This window comes from Atractosteus spatula, chromosome 3 (genome assembly GCF_055471065.1).
Source record: "Atractosteus spatula isolate fAtrSpa1 chromosome 3, fAtrSpa1.hap1, whole genome shotgun sequence".
Lineage (NCBI taxonomy): Eukaryota > Metazoa > Chordata > Actinopteri > Semionotiformes > Lepisosteidae > Atractosteus > Atractosteus spatula.
In genome coordinates, this window is record NC_142708.1 from 47,615,938 (window position 1) to 47,636,782 (window position 20,845).

General features: G+C 35.6%; 1 protein-coding gene across 1 annotated transcript in view; it reads right to left on the reverse strand.

Moving 5' to 3' along the window:
• Nucleotides 1-20,845, reverse strand: part of spag8 (sperm associated antigen 8) — a 38,459-nt gene that overhangs the window by 4,526 nt on the left and 13,088 nt on the right. The window lies entirely within an intron of this gene.

Below are 20,845 nucleotides of genomic sequence, written 5' to 3' on the forward strand. Positions count from 1 at the left end.
CATTTCATCATATTTATTACAAAACTGTTAATAAATACAGTATATTTTTTAAATAAATGGCTTAAAGTTTTCCCCAAAGGCAATCCAATTACAATTACTTTTGTTTTTACTGTTGCAAAGTTTAAATTGACCATAAATGTTACGGAAAAGTCCAAAGTGCATTTTTTTTTCCAAGAATGATTTTTTTTAGAAAAATAGAGAGCAAATGTATGTAATATTAATTTAATTACCCCTAATTTAATTAACACAGTGAAGAGTGTAAGAGTGCTAATGTTCAGGATTTATTATTCCTGAAAACATGTTTTCATAATCACTCATTTTCTAAGATGACTGGACCCTTTACAAAAAAGATTGCTTTATCTACTTTCCTTCATTAGGCACATTCAGAAAGTGCTTAACTTTCTGGAGCATCTGCAATTTTTAAAAAATGCCCTTGCCTAAGAAATATACATTATCATAGTACTTTAATGTAGAGTTATGGCCCACTTCATAAGAAGACTAGCTTCCTCAGCATTTTAACATTCCTTTAATCGAAAAAATTCTCCATTAGCTTTGTTTTTTTAAATGTCTTTCAATAGCAATAAATATTGATCAAAGTTCCACTACTAGAGTTAATAAACGCTAAGTATTTTTCAGCACATATGCTGGAGAAAATGTACTGGTCCCAGTTATAAAACTAGCTTTCAAAATATACCTTTACTAAAATACACATATGCATTTTCCTGCATTCCATATTATAGCCACATTATCAACACTCTCTTTCATATAAATATTATTTTCCCCCATACAGTAATAATAGTAGTTGACAAAAAGGGGACGTTTAATTATTAAATTAGGCATTTCTTTTTTAGGTGGAACCCTACTAGTCCCAAACACTAAATCCATACTAAAAGAAGACTGTGACTTGAACATAGAAATACTTTAATAATATAGTTACAACAAAGTATAGATATAAAATAATACATTATAATATAATAAAATAATATTCTAGAAAACCAGGCTGAACCAATTATAAATGGTGCTTTGCACTTGAAAGTTGCAAGTTCACATTCAAGAGTAGTAGGAAATTCTAAATATGACAGGAACTGTTGCTTGGCCTTTATTGGATGACACAAATGGCACCAGTCATGATATAATGGGGAGGAAAGAAAGGGGCCTTTCGATGTTTGAATGTGTACAACAGAATGTTTGTTTTTGTTTTATTGTGTGTGATGTTTGTTGTTTGTGTGTAAGAAGTTGAACTCCTATGTGTTAAACATGTACCTTTTCTCTGTGTTTTTTAGACTGTTTTAAAGCCAGTGTAATGGCCTGTATTTTGTCTAACAACCAGGAGATTTCAATATTGAAATATATCATGAAAGGAAGAAGAGAGATCTCCTTAAGTTGTAATTGTACCTTGATAGAGGGGATATGTGCAAAACCTTTAATAAGGGAACAGTTTAGTGGTTATGGATCACACATTCTTCATTTGCCTTAAGGGGGATGGTTACCCTTTTTTTTCTCTTTAAGTTGTGTGCTTCTGTTCTTGAAGTCGTGTTTGCAAAGTTTGCAAAGTTGTGTTTGTCTCATGAACTTTAGTAAAGAACAACCCATTAATGAGTGAAATAAAAATGAAAAAATGGATAGTATGGAAGACGTACCGTTACTCTTGGGTTGTCATTTTGAGATTGACTAGATTTTTTAACTGATACGTTTGTTATTTCATTCTATAGAGCTACTGTTTTAATTCTGAAGACATAAACAAAAAAGACATAGAAGAGAAATAAACATATGTCTTTATCTGATGGAGGTTTGTTCTGTGATTTTTGTGACCAGTACCATTGTGGTAAAAGGGCATCAGTGCCAATATTCTTTAAAGTTTTATGCTTCACAATATAACATGCTGATTATGTAATTATTGACAGTGTGCCTAACTAGGAAAATGGTCTTATAACTTATTTGAAACCACAACCAACAAGTGATGCTCATGTTGTTAGGTACCACAATTAATGATGCCAAAATTGCTGCATCTGGCAAATAATTTTCATGGACCTTTCAGCTTTCAGCTAAATTTAACTTACTTTGGCAAAATTCTCTTTGATAACTTTGACTCTGCAATGTTAATGTATTACATTTATGACCAGAGTTATCAAAACCTGAAATATTTTAGGGTCTGATAAATAGTAATTTTACTCCAAAACTAACTTTTATTTTTGGGAATGCTGCTTAATTACACTTCATAAAACTCAAAATTCAAATATGCATGACAAATGCAAAACTCATTTGTTATTCATTCATGAAACAAGTTTTTTGTTATGAGTTTATGTAGACTGTGACATCATTGTGACCTTGGAGATTTAACAGGATTATCTTTCTGTCTTTTTATGGCAAAAAGGGGAATCTGCTCTCACACTACAGGTGCAGCCATTCAAAACGAGCGAAGTACGCTGCAGTACAACGCGGTGGGTGTGTCGCATCAAAACGCGTCATACCACATTTTATTGCATGCAAATTAGATGATGTTATTAGTATTTGGAATCACCTTGTAAAACTGCCAGATGGAGCTAATAAAGCTTAAACTCTCATGTACAGTATTTTAGCTGTCACCAGAAAACACCTGGTTTCGAATCCTGATCACTGCTGAGGGACAATCTTTATCCAATTAAGAATTTAATTGTATACACTTTAGATTTTTAATTTTAAACTGTGTATTACAGTATGTTAATCATTAAACATTAAAAAGTTGGTATATTTTATAAAAGCAAAATTGCTCAGCTGGACAAAAGTACACAACCTACCACTACTAACTTCTTTATCATAAATATTTTAATTATGCAAAAATATTTTATGCATCAAAGTCTTTACCGATGATATTACTAATAGTATTAATAATGAATGACCTTGGACAAGCTGTAAGCTCAAAGTATTACCCTGGTCCACTTTCTTTGTAACCGTCTTTGTAAACAAAAAGACTTTAGTTTTTCATTGACAAAAAGTAACACCACAGCATTTAGTTGATCCGATCACGTATTTGTTTCCAATCAGACAAAGTAAGTTTTGAGAATCTCTGATTCACCATGCCATTCACATGCTCATAAACCATATTAATTTAGGAACATAAACATATTGTGTAAACTGTATATGGCTGGTATTGGTATTTTAAAGAAAACATACACCAGTATTCCACTTTCTCCCTAAACAATTTAAGCATCAAAGTCCTAATGTGGTTATTTTGGAAACATTTTTACGTGCTCCTTCTTACCATATTAAGTTTACATACTTTGTGAAAAGTGATCATGTTTTAACCTTTACTGTGAATTTGCTCATTATCGGCATAAACAAAAGCATACTTTTAGAATTTGATTAACAGGGAATATAATATGGAATCGTATATCTAAAAAAATTAATAACGACATAATTATATTCATGTACTGTAGCACAACCAGTAGTATAAGACTTTCTATTGATATGTGTATGGCTGTTTCATTGCTTTCCACGTGACTGTGTCTGTGGCGTGATGGCTTAAGCTTGTGCCTTATACATGTATGTCTGATGTCTGCAGTTCAAGCCCTGCTGCCACCATGACTTTTCTTTTAACAAATAAACATTTCTTTGAAAAACTAAAATAGCAAATATTATGGACACTATATTGACATTTTTTATATTTCTAAATATCACAACACATTCGAAGTTAAGTCATTTATTAATAACAAATTAATTTCAAACTGCTACTGATATTATTACTGATAATAAATATTATCGGCACTATATTGAGTTTGTTGGTATTTCTAAATAACACAAAATGCATTTTAAAGACCTGGACTTGTGAAAATTTTCACAGCCTCTACATAAAACTATCATTGAGATAATTCTCTTTTTGTAAAACTCATTCAATTGTGGTTCTTTTGAAAACATTTTGACATGTTCCTTGTAACTACACTGCTGTCGATATTGTAGAAATAGACAAAATAAAACGCTTGGAGTTTGTAATGTAGGGGTTTCCATATTTATGTCTTTATCTAGTGGTTTCATTAGTGACAAAGGCTAAACCGGCTTGCCTGCCACACACACACCTCAGGACAGTGATGTCACTGCCTTTCATATGAATCGTTTAATGTGGAAACAATTTGACACTGCACTTAACAATCTTAGGAAGAACACAAAACAGCCTGTTTTTTGCCTAAAAAATCACACCCGAGAAAGTGAGATAGCATTAACTAGCAAAGGTGTTTCGGAGACGTAGGCATAGTACGTAATTCAGGCTTTATGAACTCTAATAATTAATAACCCTAATTAATCAAATCCCAGGTGTGAGTTCATAAAGCCTGAATTATGTACTATGCCTATGTCTGCGAAACATCTGATCATCTACTGTAAAGTTTTCAGTACTTTGTGTATATTCTAATCGCAGTGGGGGCAGGGTGTGTGGGGACAGGTTTAGGCTGAAATTGAATTGGGGATCTGTATTCTTCCACCTGAAACATTTCTCTGAAAGCATTTTCTTCCCTGTTTAGCTGATCGTTTTCTCCCTACGCATGCTTACACAGTTCCCTAGGTGAATTATCATACTTGACTGAGAAAGCTTTAGAGAACTTAACATTTTTATTATCAACAAATTGTAAATATGACGTTTACATTGGCGTTATTAATTTTTCACTTAAGTGTATTAAGGAGTGTCAGCTGTCAATGAGAGCAGACCCTCCCCCCCCCCCCTTAGGCTGGGCAAACATTTTTTTAATTTTTAAAAAAGAAATACAAAATGAGATATAATGATGTGTTCCTGCTTAACTTAGACATTGCATGACTTTAAAAGCTATAAAAGCAGGTTTCGATTGTTAATAACCACTTTTTATGCATGAAAAACAGGTGATTTTTCTTCCTCGTTTTCAGATCTTTCTTGGAAAAATCTCTTTTATGTGTTCCAAAAAACTGACTTGCTTTAACAAAATATATTTACAAATCCTTTTGCCTGACAATCTACCTGAATGCCCAACTATCTGAGAAGCCCTCCGTGAAACCATATTCACTGACAGAATTGCTGTTTTTTATGCGTGCTAATTTTCTGATTCCTCACTCTCTGCCAAATCTATTTCATATTTGCATGTTCCTTTGTAACACACACCTTTCTGTGATTTTTTTGTGTTCCTGCATCCCTCTTCTGCACTATGTCTATTCATGGGTTTTTTCTGTTTGCTTATTTCAAAGTAACACCTGCTCCATACCAATACCAGCCATATACAGTTTGCATAATATGTTTATGTTCCTAAATTAATATCGTTTATGACTGTCAGATGCATTATGCTCCTCTTCTTTTTATGTTCAGCTACTAAAATTTCCCTTTAGTTGTAAAATTCCATATAAATATTAAATACTAAGAGGATTAAAACGTGCACAGTAAAGAGATTAAATGATTAAATCTTTTCACTAACGACCAATGCACCACGAGTGCCCCTGTTGGTCATTTTGGCCAGCCAATCACTTACCGCGGTACGCCGCAGTGGCTAGTGGGTAGTCGCGTGCAATACGGGTTTGTACCATGCATTTTGAATGGCTGCATCTGTATACAAGCTAGGGTCACAGCTGCATGCTACAAAAGTATTCACAGCTATACTACAAAAATTATGCATGGATACTCCTCTTCTAAACATTTCTATAAATAAATTATATCCCATGGTAACTGTAGGAAGTAATAACTGTATCTTTTAGATATCTGTGTAAATACATAAAACACCTTTTATTTTACATTTTTTTTCACCTATTGCTTTCAGTTGTTTAAGTAAGAAAACAAGTATAATTACAAAAATTACAATTATTTTTTTTCTAAGAACCATACAAATCTCTCTTTTAAATACAGATGGAAATGTTGCAAACTTGAAGCATAACAAATTTACAAAGTTTCTGAATTATTTCTCATTATTCAGGAAACACATTGCATTTTTAATTGTCCATTCCACATTCACTACAAATAATGTTTTATTGTATATTACATATGTATGTTCTAAAGATCATAACAAAAAGTACAAAGTCCTAATTATTTAAAAACAATAAACATTGAATGTATATAGAGATGCAGCCATTCAAAATGCATGATAAAACCCTGTACTGCTGGAAAACATCTACAGCCTACTGTGTTACTTAATTGGCTGGCCAAAATGGCCTAATGCACTAATGGTGCATAAGTTGTTAGTGAAACAATTGCTTCTTTTAATCTCAATACTGTGCATATTTAAATCCTCTTAATATGATATATTAGTATGGTAATTTACAACTAAAGGGAAAGTTTGGTAGCTGAGCATAAAACTAACAGGTCCATAAAGTCTCTGAATGTCATAAACTATATTAATTTATTTAATTAGGAATATAAATATATTATACAAACTGTATATGGCTGGTAGTGGTAGTTTAAATAAAAAATACACAACAGCATCCCACTTTCTTTATAAACATTTTATGCATCAAAGTCACTCGGTCACTTACTGTGGTTATTTTTGAAAAGGTTTGAAGTGCTCGATCTGACAATATTAAGTTTATATACTTTATAAAAAGCTGTAATGTTTGAACCTTTTCTATGAATACTTGCACTTGTTATCGCAATAAAAAAGTATACTGTTTGGAATCTGCTTAATATGGAATATAATATGGAATCACATATCTAAAGAAATTAATAACAATATTAATTTAAGGATCTAAATGTAATAGATTTTTATAGCTCAAAGTATTAACGTATTCCACTTTCTTTGTAAACATCTGCATCAACTTCTTTCACTCATTCGCTCATGAATATGTTTCAGCACTCTTTCAAAATGACTGCTTGGGAGAGTGGATTAGGCGCATAAATTTGAACCTGGTGGCCAGTGTTCAATTCCCATTCAAGGCATGCATTTCTCTTGCAACAAAAAGGTTATTTTTTAAAGAAAGTAGTAAATATTATGAACATTATATTGACATTTTATTTTTATATATCACAACGTGTTCAATAAATAAATCGAAAATATGAATGATCAAATATGAATACTCGCAACAATGGGAGTGAAAAAAAAATACTGCATCCCAATGGGGCAATTCAAGACAAGCCATTACAACAAGTCTGAAAATGAAATAGTATATTGTAGCGAATGCAAGTTCTTGGGCTTGTGCCCTTGCCACTCCCGCCCCAGTTCAACCGAACTATAATAAAGTATCTGATCACTATTAATGATATTAAATTATTAATAATAATTAATAATAACAATGTCAAACCGTATTTTGTTCAGGGTCATTTGTCACTGTTTTCACAACCTTTGCTTTCTTAAATTCCTATTTTTGAGACAGGATGCTTCAGATGTCAATAACTCTGCCAACAAATGACACAGAGTGTTCAAACCACAGGCATTTTAAAGACTGCAATTATTGAAAATGTTCACAGCTTTTATTTAAACAATATCTAGTACCTGGTTGCATTTTTTGAAATCTTAGTTTGAATTAAGTGGGCCCCATGTGTAAGTGAGCTCATAACTCGAGAAGGCATTAGGCTACATTTTTATGCATTAGTTGAAATGTTCAGAAGTCTCTCAAAAACATAAAAATGTAACATAATATTGTATGGCACAATAGGCAACTGATTCTTTCAATTTTAAAGAAAATCAAAAATAAAAAAACAATACGTGTGCCTGCCTAAATTAGACATTGTATGACTTTAAAATCCATGAAAATTTTTTTTTGAGAAAGGTAATGCACGAACAATGGGTGATTTTTCTTTTGCGCGATCAGCTTAGAGTCTCTGTGTACTTTTTAATTAAACATTTTAAACACTACATAATACAGAAGACATTCATACAGAATGTTAAGCAGACAAAATAGCGCACTGCCCATCAACCGTAATGACTGTTCTGCAGCTTCTATTTTTTTTTAATTTAGAAAAGTTTCATCTATACAAATACCACAGACTATTCTAGATTGTTTTTTTCTGAATGTCACACTTAGTTGAATATTTAATTTACATCTAAATAAGAAAGTCAGGTGTTAGCATAAACTATTAGTAATAATATTACTTGGGGCCCTGTATTCTTCACACCTGAAACACTGTTTTCTCTGAAAGCATTTTCTTCCCTCTTTAGCTGATCTTTTGCAGCCTACGCATGCTGACACAGCTCCCTACGTGAATTCTCGTTCTTGACTGAAAAGGCTTTAGAGATCTTTACAACCATTTTTATTTTCAACCAATTGTAATTATGACGTTTACATTGGAATTTTTATTTATTTTTCACTAATCGTATGAAGGAGTGTCGGATGTCAAGGAGAGCCCCTCCATCCCCCCACAGACAGAGTGACAAAATAATTGGGAAGGATTAACTATCCAACCATTGCAAAAGGTGCAACTAATAAATGAAAAAAACATTTTTTTCTTCTTATGGTAATTGTAACAAATTGTCATGTTTCACTTCCTTGCGTAACAATCATGATGTTCTCATCCAAAGAAAGGATTTAATTTTTTTTATTTCAAAACGGTGATCTTGACATGCAGGTGTGAAGTAGAGTTATCAGCTTCAGATTTAAAAGGTTATTAATAATATCTTACATATTGCATTAACATAGGACCGTTCTTACAGTTGTAAAAAGAACGATACACCACGTGTCTCCTCTATAACTTCAGTTTACAGAGAAATTCCGCCACAGCCACACAACATTGTCCAATAATACCCTTCTTGTGTCTAATTTCCAGGGAGTAACCCTGTTACAAAAGGGAACAGCGCATCGGTCCTTGATTATGGTTAAAAAGTACATACAACGTCCTGTGGAGTTTCAGCGTTCACTTTTCTGTAATCTGTACAGAACCGTGACATCTCATCAATGTTTGGTACCAATAAACAGGGAGACTTCACGGACTTCCTTCTTTGAACTAAACTGCACTCCAGTAAATAGTGTACAATTTAGCAGCTTCTGCAATGCTTCTACTTTAGCAGGATTTGCATGATAAACACATTGTTTAATGGGGATGACATTACCCACATCTATATCACTGTACAACACAGGTTCGAGTCAGAGTGTCTGTTAATAAAACTGCATGATTTCTTTATCCGTTTCAGCTAAAAGAGGGGAATATAGAGTCAGAATCTCTGAGTTTAATAAGCAAGAGCTTATTCTTCTTCACATAACAAGAACATTGGCATCTAGACATTACATTAGAACATTAAAAAACATAGAGAGTGACTGGCTCTGGCGTGATTTTGTGTATCTGAATAAATTAAGTGATGGTTTTGTGATTAAGGATTTCTTTGTGGAATTCTTTAAGTTAAACAAAGGAGGGAAGAAAGGTTATTTTTACAATTGCCAGTAACCGGAGAGCAGCTTATCCATATGTCCGCACCACAACAGTGAAGACAGACAGGTTACACCTTCAATGTAACCCACTGTAAGTTACTAAGTTAAAGACTTTGGTGCATAAACTGTTTATGAAGAGGGTAGAATACTGTTGGGTATGTTTTCATATTTAGCTATCACTACCATCTACTGTGCGTACATTAGATTACTGTATGTACAGTATTACATTACAGTACTGTTTTTGTTTCTGATACCAAAATTTACCTTTGGAGTTTCTCTATGTGAATGTAAAGCTGAAAAAGGCACATTACATTCACAAGCTACAGCATAATAACAGTTTAAAATTAATAAAAGTCTAAACAGTGTACAGCTTAAATTCTACAATTAGAAAAACTGTCCCTCAGCATAAGCCAGGATTCTAAACCAGGCGTTTTCTGGTAACAGCCCAACTGCTCCACACTTCCTGTTAAGCTTTTACAGCTCCACCTGGCATGTTTACAAAGAACTATAGCCACATTACTGAAAATATCTAAAATGCTGCAGACTCCCGAACCCTCGCTGCTAAACCGCAAACTACTGCAGTATCCCACACTCATTCTGAATGGCTGCATCTGTAACTGAGTGATTGAATGCATATAAATACTATATTTTTCAGATGAATGTAGACCTCCAAAGAATAGTTAAATGTTAATATTATTTTTTCTAGAATTTGTATGTGTACAGCACACTAGCACTGAATGACGTTCGACTAAAATTCTGCTCTTTTGTACTGTACCCATTACTAAATCAAAGAATATAATGAAACAGTTTTCCATGTACCAAAATATTTCCTAAGTTATTTTTTCCCCTTGATGTTAGATCTGACAATTTAGAGCATGGTTTTCCCAGTATATATCTGATAATTAGAAAATTGTTTAAAGACCATGTCACTAGTATTTTGTAGATTTATCTGACTGATTCATGAAACCTTGCTATAACCTACAGTGGTGTGAAAAAGTGTTTGCCCCCTTCCTGATTTCTTATTTTTTTGCATGTTTGTCACACTGAAATGTTTCAGATCATCAAACAAATTGAAATATTAGACAAAGATAACACAAGGAAACACAAAATGCAGTTTTTAAATGAAGGTTTTTATTATTAAGGAAAAAAAAAAATCCAAACCTACATGGCCCTGTGTGAAAAAGTGATTGCCCCCTAAACCTAATAACTGGTTGGGCCACCCTTAGCAGCAACAACTACAATCAAGCGTTTGCGATAACTGGCAATGAGTCTTTTACAGAACTGTGGAGGAATTTTGGCCCACTCATCTTTGCAGAATTATTGTAATTCAGCCACATTGGAGGGTTTTCGAGCCTTAACCGCTTTTTTAAGGTTATGCCACAACATCTCAATCTGATTCAGGTCAGGACTTTGACTAGGCCACTCCAAAGTCTTCATTTTGTTTTTCTTAAGCCATTCAGAGGTGGACTTGCTGGTGTGTTTTGGATCATTGTCCTGCTGCAGAACCCAAGTGCGCTTCAGCTTGAGGTCACGAACAGATGGCCGGACATTCTCCTTCAGGATTTTTTGGTAGACAGCAGAATTCATGGTTCCATTTACCACGGCAAGTCTTCCAGGTCCTGAAGCAGCAAAACAGCCCCAGACCATCACACTACCACCACCATATTTTACTGTTGGTATGATGTTCCTTTTCTGAAATGCTGTGTTACTTTTACGCCAGATGTAATGGGACACACACCTTCCAAAAAGTTCAACTTGTCTCGTCAGTCCACAGAGTATTTTCCCAAAAGTCTTGGGGATCATCAAGATGTTTTCTGGCAAAATTGAGACGAGCCTTTATGTTCTTTTTGCTCAGCAGTGGTTTTCGTCTTGGAACTCTGCCATGCAGGCCATTTTTGCCCAGTCTCTTTCTTATGGTGGAGTCATGAACACTGACCTTAACTGAGGCAAGTGAAGCCTGCAGTTCTTTGGATGTTGTTGTGGGGTTTTTTGTGACCTCTTGGATGAGTTGTCGCTGCGCTCTTGGGGTAATTTTGGTCGGCCGGCCACTCCTGGGAAGGTTCACCACTGTTCCATGTTTTCGCCATTTGTGGATAATGGCTCTCACTGTGGTTCGCTGGAGTCCCAAAGCTTTAGAAATGGCTTTATAACCTTTTCCAGACTGATAAATCTCAATTACTCTGTTTCTCATTTGTTCCTGAATTTCTTTGGATCGCAGCATGATGTCTAGCTTTTGAGGATCTTTTGGTCTACTCCACTTTGTCAGGCAGGTCCTATTTAAGTGATTTCTCGATTGAGAACAGGTGTGGCAGTAATCAGGCCTGGGTGTGGCTAGAGAAATTGAACTCAGCTTTCCAAAGATGTGATAAACCACAGTTGATTTATGTTTTAACAGGGGGGGCAATCACTTTTTCACACAGGGCCATGTAGGTTTGGATTTTTTTTTCCCTTAATAATAAAAACCTTCATTTAAAAACTGCATTTTGTGTTTACTTGTGTTATCTTTGTCTAATATTTCAATTTGTTTGATGATCTGAAACATTTCAGTGTGACAAACATGCAAAAAAATAAGAAATCAGGAAGGGGGCAAACACTTTTTCACACCACTGTATATACTGTACTTGGTTGGTACTACTGAGCTATAACTGTAAGAAAATGAAAAGAAAAAGACCAGAAATATTATGTACATTAGCTTTTGTTAAACTGTGTGTGGTAAATCTTTTGTATGGCTTTCAGTTGGCAATGTGATTAAAAAAATAAACTTATTGGTGAGAGTCCAAAAATCACCTCCATAAATCAGCTTTTTGCTGACATAAGTCATCTAGCTGCTGTCGGCATGTGGCACCAAAACAGTAGTGCACGCATTGTATATTATAGAATACCCCCAATTGATTAAAGAAGAATCTGTTAAGATGGTACTGTAAAATCTCCATATTAAACACACTGTTGACTTTTTCACATGAAGGTAAAATGACAGAATTTTTTTTCCAACCAAAAACTGTATATGACACGTTTGGAAATCTAAAGCCTGACTATATGTCATGAGAACTAGACAATGTAAAGTAGGAGGCAAAGGAACAGGTAACGAGTTTATTCCATGCTGAAAAGAAAAAAAAGGAAACAACGTTTCAGCTGTGAAGTCTTCTTCTCAGCCGAAACGTTGTTTTCTTTCTTTTCATTTCAGCATGGCATAGATGTTACCTGTTCCTTTGCAGCCTATGCATGCTGACGCAGCTAACTACTTGAACTAATGTAAAGTAGGATATTTGCGAGAGAGGATGAAACATGATGAGCCCTAGCACGCAAGCAACACGCAGCACAAAGTCAGCTCTTAGCTTTGGACCCTAGAAAGGCTGTAAAATTAGCCAAACATAAATAATTGCTCCAGCATTGCCTGTAGCCCAATAATATTAATATTAATACTAACTTTTAACATTTGTAAAGTTGTTATATTTTTCCCAAATTTTAATTTATTTTGTGGAATGCTAAGAAAAAACATGTCAGGACATTGCTTCTCAATATTTCAATAATTTAACAATATTTACTCATTAACAGTATATCTAACTTCTTGGAATAGTCCTTTAAATAAAAGCTTTCAATAGTTATATCAGTATTCCATTCATCCAGTAAGGACATTACCTTTGTTTTATACACTCTTATATATACTGTACGTTAAGGAACCATAAGAGAACCTGTTATCAAAGAAAATCATCTTTAATGTTTTATTTATTTCTAAGAGATGTATTATGAATCCTTAAGTCATACGATTCTACATACATGTGTACATTTTGAGGAATGGCAACTATGCTACTCAGTTTATAATAATAACTAATACAAGTTTTAATTGCAGTGGTTGCATTCTACAGTATATACAAGAGCATACTGTACCCATGCGTCAGACTCACATCACTGTAGCCAGACTGAAAAAAGGCACAACAGTGCCTCCACTTTCTGCGGTGCTTAAAGAAATGCAGGTTGGGGAAGCAGCTAGTCATGAACTTTTACCGCAGCACCATGGAAAGTGTCCTCACTAGTGGTATCAGTGTGTGGTACAGCAATACTACAAAGAGCTGTGGCAACAGTACAGAGGATTATGGGATGTGATTTACTATAATTTGGTGAGATTTACACCATCCACTGTCACAATAAAGCTCAATCCACCATTCAGGATCCCAACCAGCCCTGCCACAAACTGTTCTCCCCCTGCGCTCTGGCAAGTGGCACCACGCTAAGGACCACTACACTGAATTACAGCTTCTATCCTACTATAGTATGTATCCTTAACAGTAACTGCAATGCCTCAGACTCAATGCACGTCTGCCCTAAGCACTTTTTGCATGGTCTACCATGTTTTTTTATTTCTTTCACTATGACATATTTATAGTTCTGGTTGTATTATATATTATGTTGTAACGTACTGTCTGCTTTGTGTGGTGTTGGCTGTTTTACTGTGTCATCTGTTGTACTGTGTATGTCCCAAGAGATAAGTGCAAATAAGCATTCCAATGTACATGTATATATGGCTATAAACTCCTCTACTCAGATGATCGATGACCAGAATAATCCCATTACAGTTAAACACAATGATTGTTGTGTGATGTAAATTCCATTAAGAAATTGTTTGTAACTTTTATTATGCAATTATTAATACAATCAGTTATATAACCTTGCTGTTTCAGAAGAGCCATTTAGATAAGATGATAACACCTGGTGTTGCTTGTCCCTCACAATCTTTTCATTTGTTTGGCTATTTTGTTTGGTGTACATTAAGATCTGCAGGGAACTGGCCACGTTGGCTACTATTTCTTCTCTGTCCTCATCCCCGCCAACAACCTCTTCAATACGGAAAGGAAATGATTGTTTAAAATGTCATAAACACCTGAGGAGCTGACATCATTACCACTTCATGTATTTCTGAAGCTTGTATTTTTCAGAATTATCAATATCTTTCTGGGTCTCAATAAGCTCACATTTATCAGTGATTCAAATTATTCATCTCTGTAAAGTAATCTAAATTCCAAAGCGAAAATTTATTTTCCTTTAATATTGCCTTATTTCCTTTAATACCCAGTCCTGTGAATTTCTGACCAGAAAAGTGGATCCATCCAGTGCTGACAGCACATCACAAGTTGTTCTCTACCCTTTTGGTTTATATTTTCTACAGTTTTCTTGTGACTTTCAGTACAGTTTAGCTGCATTTCAATAGGCATACTAGTCCATACTATTCATCCTATACTCCAGTTGTTAATTTCACTGGTGCCACAAATGTAACACTCATTAACAACTAATACCTTTGCACTGATACACTAAATTATAAACAGCTCAGTTTAATAAAAAACAACATTTAAAAAAATTGCAATTATGGATGAAAAATTAACTCATCTGTAGGACAAAACTGTTTTCACTGTTACATTTGAAGGATTATTCTAAGGATGTGCGTAATTCAGAGAGAAGATACTAAACATTAAATATTTTTATAAAAAATATTTAAATATGTTTTTATAAATATTAGCTGGTGGAAAACAAAAATCACCGAATAGCCTTGCAACATTTTTGTACAACACACACATATGTATGTATTATACTTGCAGAAAACCTATTTTTAAAAATAAATATCAAACTTCATCAAAGACATTATTCTTACAAAATCTGCAGCATTTAAATTGACTTGTCACAAGTATCCTGATAGGAAAAAAGCTAAAGAAGTAATAGAGGTGGAAACATTTTGTACCTTTCCTCCTTCACACCATAGGTTTAGTGTATTTCTTTCTCCTTAACACATAACTATCTCTGGTTTACAAATTTGTAAAACACTGGAATAAGAAAGATACCTCACAACTGCAAATTGCCTCCATGCATTCATTTTTGTTCTATGAAAACAGTACATCTGGGTATAATATTTTGCCAAAAAAAACAGTTGGCACTAGTAAATCAGTAAATACACTGGTTTTTAACAATGGTTTATGTTCAATCAGACACTGTAGACAGGCCCTGGAAATAATCAATTACAGATTTAATGACAAAATAGCAATTTTTTGCTTTTCGAAACATTTGTAACTTTGTCTTTGCTTATAGTGTAATTAGCCACCCATTAAACAATCTTATTTAAAGAAAAAAATATTTAACAAGAAAGGGATTTAAAATGTTTTTGGAACAATTTTGAAATACATTTGTTTTACACCAGACAATAATAATACAGTAATGTATTTAATGATACCGTTAAGCTTAATAATACTGCCTGCATTTGTATGGGAATACAAAGTATTTCAGAATGAGATGACAACTTTGACATTAGCCGTGCTTCCCATTTTCTACACAATGCAATTTTGTGATATTTGAATTTCAAATACAGAACTTCCAAGTGTAATTATCTCCATATGCGCGCTTTAAAACAGTGAAAGTTTTCAAAACAGTTAAGTGACAATATGCGTAATAGTAAAACATCTGCATCCCTTTAAGAGGTACAGTTCTATACTTAAATTAATGATAAAATTAAAATATAATTTAAGAATATATAAATATATGCTATTGTTCTTGAAATACAAATTTCTAATTTATTTCAGACTATAGTATGTTCCATATAATCAACTGGTCAAGCTGCATGTTTTCCTAAACAGACAAAATTAATAAGACTTAAAAATATTAGACCCTATAGACTTATACAACTCCTGTGACTGTCTGAAATGATACATGTAAAAATCTTGAATTGATTCACCGATTTATTGAAAATTAGCTCATGTAAGAAGAACTGTCTATTAACTGTAAGAAAGATAATCAGACCACAGTAGTCTTAGAAACTAACCAATAAACACCAATATCAATATTTCATTGTACATAACAGTTTTAAGATGAAAGAAATGGTGTCCACTGATGGCAATAGGAGAAATACATTGATGATAAATGGCTATATATAAATATAAAACAAAATAACAAGGTCTTCACAACTGTAAGTTGGTTAAGTTTGTGAAGTTTAGGCATGAAAATGTTCTGACAGGAAAAAAAAAAGAAATAATGAACACGCCCCTGTAAATTTAATGAAAGTGGATTGGTGTAGGCAATTCATTACACCAGCATTACACCAGGATTAGAATATTGGTCGAACATGAGAAAGAGACTCATAAAGATCTGCTGAAACCCTAGTATTAGTCAAAACTTTTCCATGTTGACTAATACAAATAGCATGGGATGCAGTGCTCTGGGGAATAGTACCCTAAAATAAAGTGATAAGGGGATACTGAGAATGATTTATGAAAACATTGCTTCCTAATAAGGTGCAACTGGCGTTGATACTTCGTCTGATTCTGAAGCTAAAGTTCTGAATTTTTTTAATTGAAAACAGGAGATTGAATGTGTATGAGCACATGGGAATATGAGCAGCACAAATTTTTAATTGATTGCATAAAGAAACCCAGAAGAGGCAACTCACTCATAGTTCATAGTATGGGTAGAGATTTAGAAGTCCTTTATTAATAGTTCGAACTCTGGATATGTTATCTCAGTTTATGAGAACACATTCTGACAACAAGTAGAACCCCACAGAATAGAGGCTAAGAATATGGAAATGGATCCATTCCCCTGCTCCAGCGAATTCAACCCCTGGGCTGCCTCAGACAGGCCCCAGTCACAGACCACCTCCTGAACCACAAGCAAAGGTGAATGCCAGTGCCTGTAGTCAAAAGCTAATAGCTCTTTAAATGGAGAGGCTACAATAAAAGAGGGAAAAGCTCCAACTAAAACGCGAGCTTCTGAAGCAGTGAGAAAGGTGTGTTTGCTTCTTTAAAAATATTTTGCTGCAGGATTGCACTACTTTGTAAAATTGATAAGAAATTATTAATAATAATTCTGTACTTTAATATACATTATTTATAAAGTTATTTTTCAAAGCAACCTTTTTTTAAAATTTCAAAGCAAAATTATTCTAAATTTATTCAATAGAGGCTCCTGCCCGATACAGCCAATACCGAATGTGCTATTACTTTAGGGGAATCACCACATAAATTACTTAAAAATATTGCCACCAGACAGGACAAGTAATATACAGTATACATTCTTTAACTCACCGGTATAATATTATAAATAATTATCCCTTTAAACTCCATAATATTTCATTTGAAAAACTACCACAGTGTAAGAGTAAGTCTAAGTGCTAACAAGTAACAGGGCTGCGCATTAGGTCTGTCACAGTGCTTTCACTCCACACTCATTCTTCTGAAGAAATAAGACGGAACCTGTTGTATGATGTTGGTGCTACGATAATATTTTCTAGATGATCTAAATGCAGCCACATACATAAACTAAATGCAATTAAAGAACATTTTTTCTGCTTGCTATCACATGCTGTGAAATGTCCTGTACAGTAAACAAAATCATTTTACAGAATTTAACATTTTGTTAATCCAGTACATCTACAGCTATATGCCTCCACTCCTCAGGCTGTTCCAGGACACTTTAGACACATCTGCTGCTGACAGGAATACATAGGACCTTGAAAAGGTTTGGCAGGGTGTCCAGAAAAGTATGTTCAAGTTTTCACAGAGACAGCAGCGCTCAGCCAACCACTGCCAGCATGCTGTTCCACCGGTGAAACCATGTCATCAAGTGTGGTTATCTACTAAACATTTCTGACTGCAGATTCCTTCTTGGAAATTAGCCCCTTACTTTAGCAGCCCATTTGAAGACACAGAGAGCATTAACACTTTAACCTACTGCCTCGCTCTGCCCCACTTGCTCAGACAACACATATCTATGGCCTTCCACATTTCCCTGCTAAAGCACACTTTCACCAGTGTTTAATGCTGGAGCCAGTCCTGGCCTCTTCCTCGCTGGTAGAGGGAACTCAAGAACCCAGGCACTAGCAAATTCTTGACTCCCCATGGGTCCAGGGTAGCCTACAGTATCTGGTGCACTGTCAGGGGTCAGGGGTCATAGACCTGTGGAACGGTCCTGGATTCCTGTCAGAGAGCTAGATACCCTCTGTCTGGCACACTCATTCCACTCCAGGTACCCAAGAAAACCATGTCTGGGTCTCAGATGTCATTGTTGATGTCATTGAGGGGAGTACTGTAATACCTGTGCAAATATTGGCTCGGAACCTCGCATCTCCACACAGTCTGATACATCCACTGGGGCTGTCTGTACGCGGTATGGGTGGTTATCGATACCCTTGACACTAATTAATGGGAAAATATTTAGTTAACCACAGTAGTCCTGACTGGACCCCTGCTTACCTTTCTGTCATTGGTTTTTCCCTCCTAGAGTCTCTGTTTGCATTGCTCTGCTCTTTTTCGCTTTGCTTTTGCCTTGCTTTGCTTGTGCCTTGTCTAGATCGCTGTGTACTGACCCCTTGCTTTGTATCCCAACAGAGCTCCCGGACCCTCCCTGTCTTGTTCGCATTGTAATTACTTGAATACAAACCCCACCTTGTCTGACTCTTTGTTTTGGAAACTCCTTTGGATTCTGTTATGTGATCTCCTTCTCCAATTCCCCATTTATCTCCACCTTTGCCTCAGCTCACTGTGCACCAGCCTAGGAATAGATTCTGTAGTCCTGCCTTAGAATCATCCCACTTTACCTGAGAGATGATGATTCATTACAATATGGCAAAGTATTATTGCTTCACCAGCACATTCCAAAGGGGTGTCAGAAATTTGACTCAATATGCATAATCTGCACAGTGCCAGAAATGTCACCTTTTGCAAGCCAAGTATTTCTGCCAGGAACTTTTATTGATAACTGTGTACTACAGTTAGAAATCTGAACTGGGGATTTGGCTGGTGATGCTAGAAAGGGGGAATTATGCTGAGCTGATAGATCAGTGATAAGCAGTGATGCTTTTTGCCTGAATACATCCAGATGGCTATACTGAGGGAGATAATTCTGTTCTGAGTGAAGGTGGTAACAGAGATGGGACCAATTATGAATCTCTAAGTTCCTTGAGCAAGAAATAGCCCAATTAGTCAGGGTTGGGGACTGCCGTTTGCAGGTTTCTGCAACCGGTTGAAGAGGAGGAGAGAGAGATGGAGGCCCCAGAGAAAATCTGAAAGAGAATCTGAAAGAAAATATGAAAGAGAGGCTGTCTAAAAGAAAATGAAAGAAGGAGGGATTAGGGTGCTGAAGATGTTTCTTTTGCATCAGTAGTTGTTTGTGACTACTCACTACCGTGCCGCATTAGTGGTTATGATACATACTTGTTGACAATCATCACTATTTAAACTGCCTTTCCTTCTCAGTCACTGCTCAGTCTTTAAGCTTACTTTAGCCTCAGCATTCTCTCTACTCCTGTTGTGTTTGGTTTTGACCAAAGTAGCAGTGGGTGTTTTTGCAGCTGGTGAAATTAAAATTATTGCAGATTATTTTCCATCTGGCAAGGATAATAGAGTAGCCCTGGGTATATGAGGGGAAGAGTGATAAGAGAAGTGGGGGACAGACAAGAAAAGTGGAAGAAGTTGTAAGCAGTGGAGCAAGATGTTCAGAGATCACTGTAGCATGGAATGTGTGTGAGAGTCACACATGAGGCAAGAGACAGTAATTAACGCGGTGAACAGGCAACAGTAGAGGTATCAAGCACTGTCCAGTAGACTTAATTATTCCATTATTGCAGACAGGTGATATTGAGGTTTTCATAAAATGCCGAATCGCTGAAGTGAACAGCAAGATCCTAAATAATGGAGATACAGCCATCTAGTTCCCTTTTTTTCTGGGCATGGATAGCATAAAATAGCCCTGTATGAATAAAAATCTAGGCAGAATTCTAAAATAGTAAGGGACCAGTGAAAACAATGATCTAAGGGATTTAAAGTGATGGATGTCGAGCTGCCATTAGATACACAAATTCAAGGGAAACAGTAGAAGAAGTTGGGTTGTGTCTGTGGTACAAACGTCAGAGATGGTGAAGGCTTTGAATGAGAAACCTTGACCCAATGCAAAGTGATACTTTGTGATCCCACCTACAGAGGGGTCGGAGTGAGTATCAGAGACTGAGGGGGCTTCTATGGGGAAGATGAGTAGGAAAGGGGAAGACAATCAAAGTATTGCTGGAGCCGAGAGCGTCATTGGTTTGATATCCAAAATAGAAAAAAAAACAAAAGAAGACAGAAGGGAAAGATCACATTAAGAGTGGGTTGCAGATGGGGGAGGAGAGAAGAGATAAGTGATAGAGGAGAAGGTGGGAATGGGGAGTAGACACAGATGCAAGGCTGTGCAGTGTTTTCCCCAATGCATGTATGAATTTTGAGGAAAATGGCCAAGATGTAGGCGACAGATATAACATGGAAAGAGATAGATCAGAACAATGTGAGTGGGAGAAAAAGAGAGGACTCGGATCAGAGCAGAACAGAGACACAAGTTTGACACCTGCACCTTGATGGCTGGAAGGTGAACAAAGCATCAAAGGTCGGAAGGAGAACAATGGTCAGGTTGGCATGCCCAGCTGGGGTTGGAAGGCTGGATATCTCTAGGGAATAGAGCAATAGTGCCAGCTGCTTTGGAAACTGCAAGATGGAGGGGGCCAGCAGGGGATAGGACTGAACTACGGATGATGGGTGTTAGAGAGATTAAGGGACGCAAT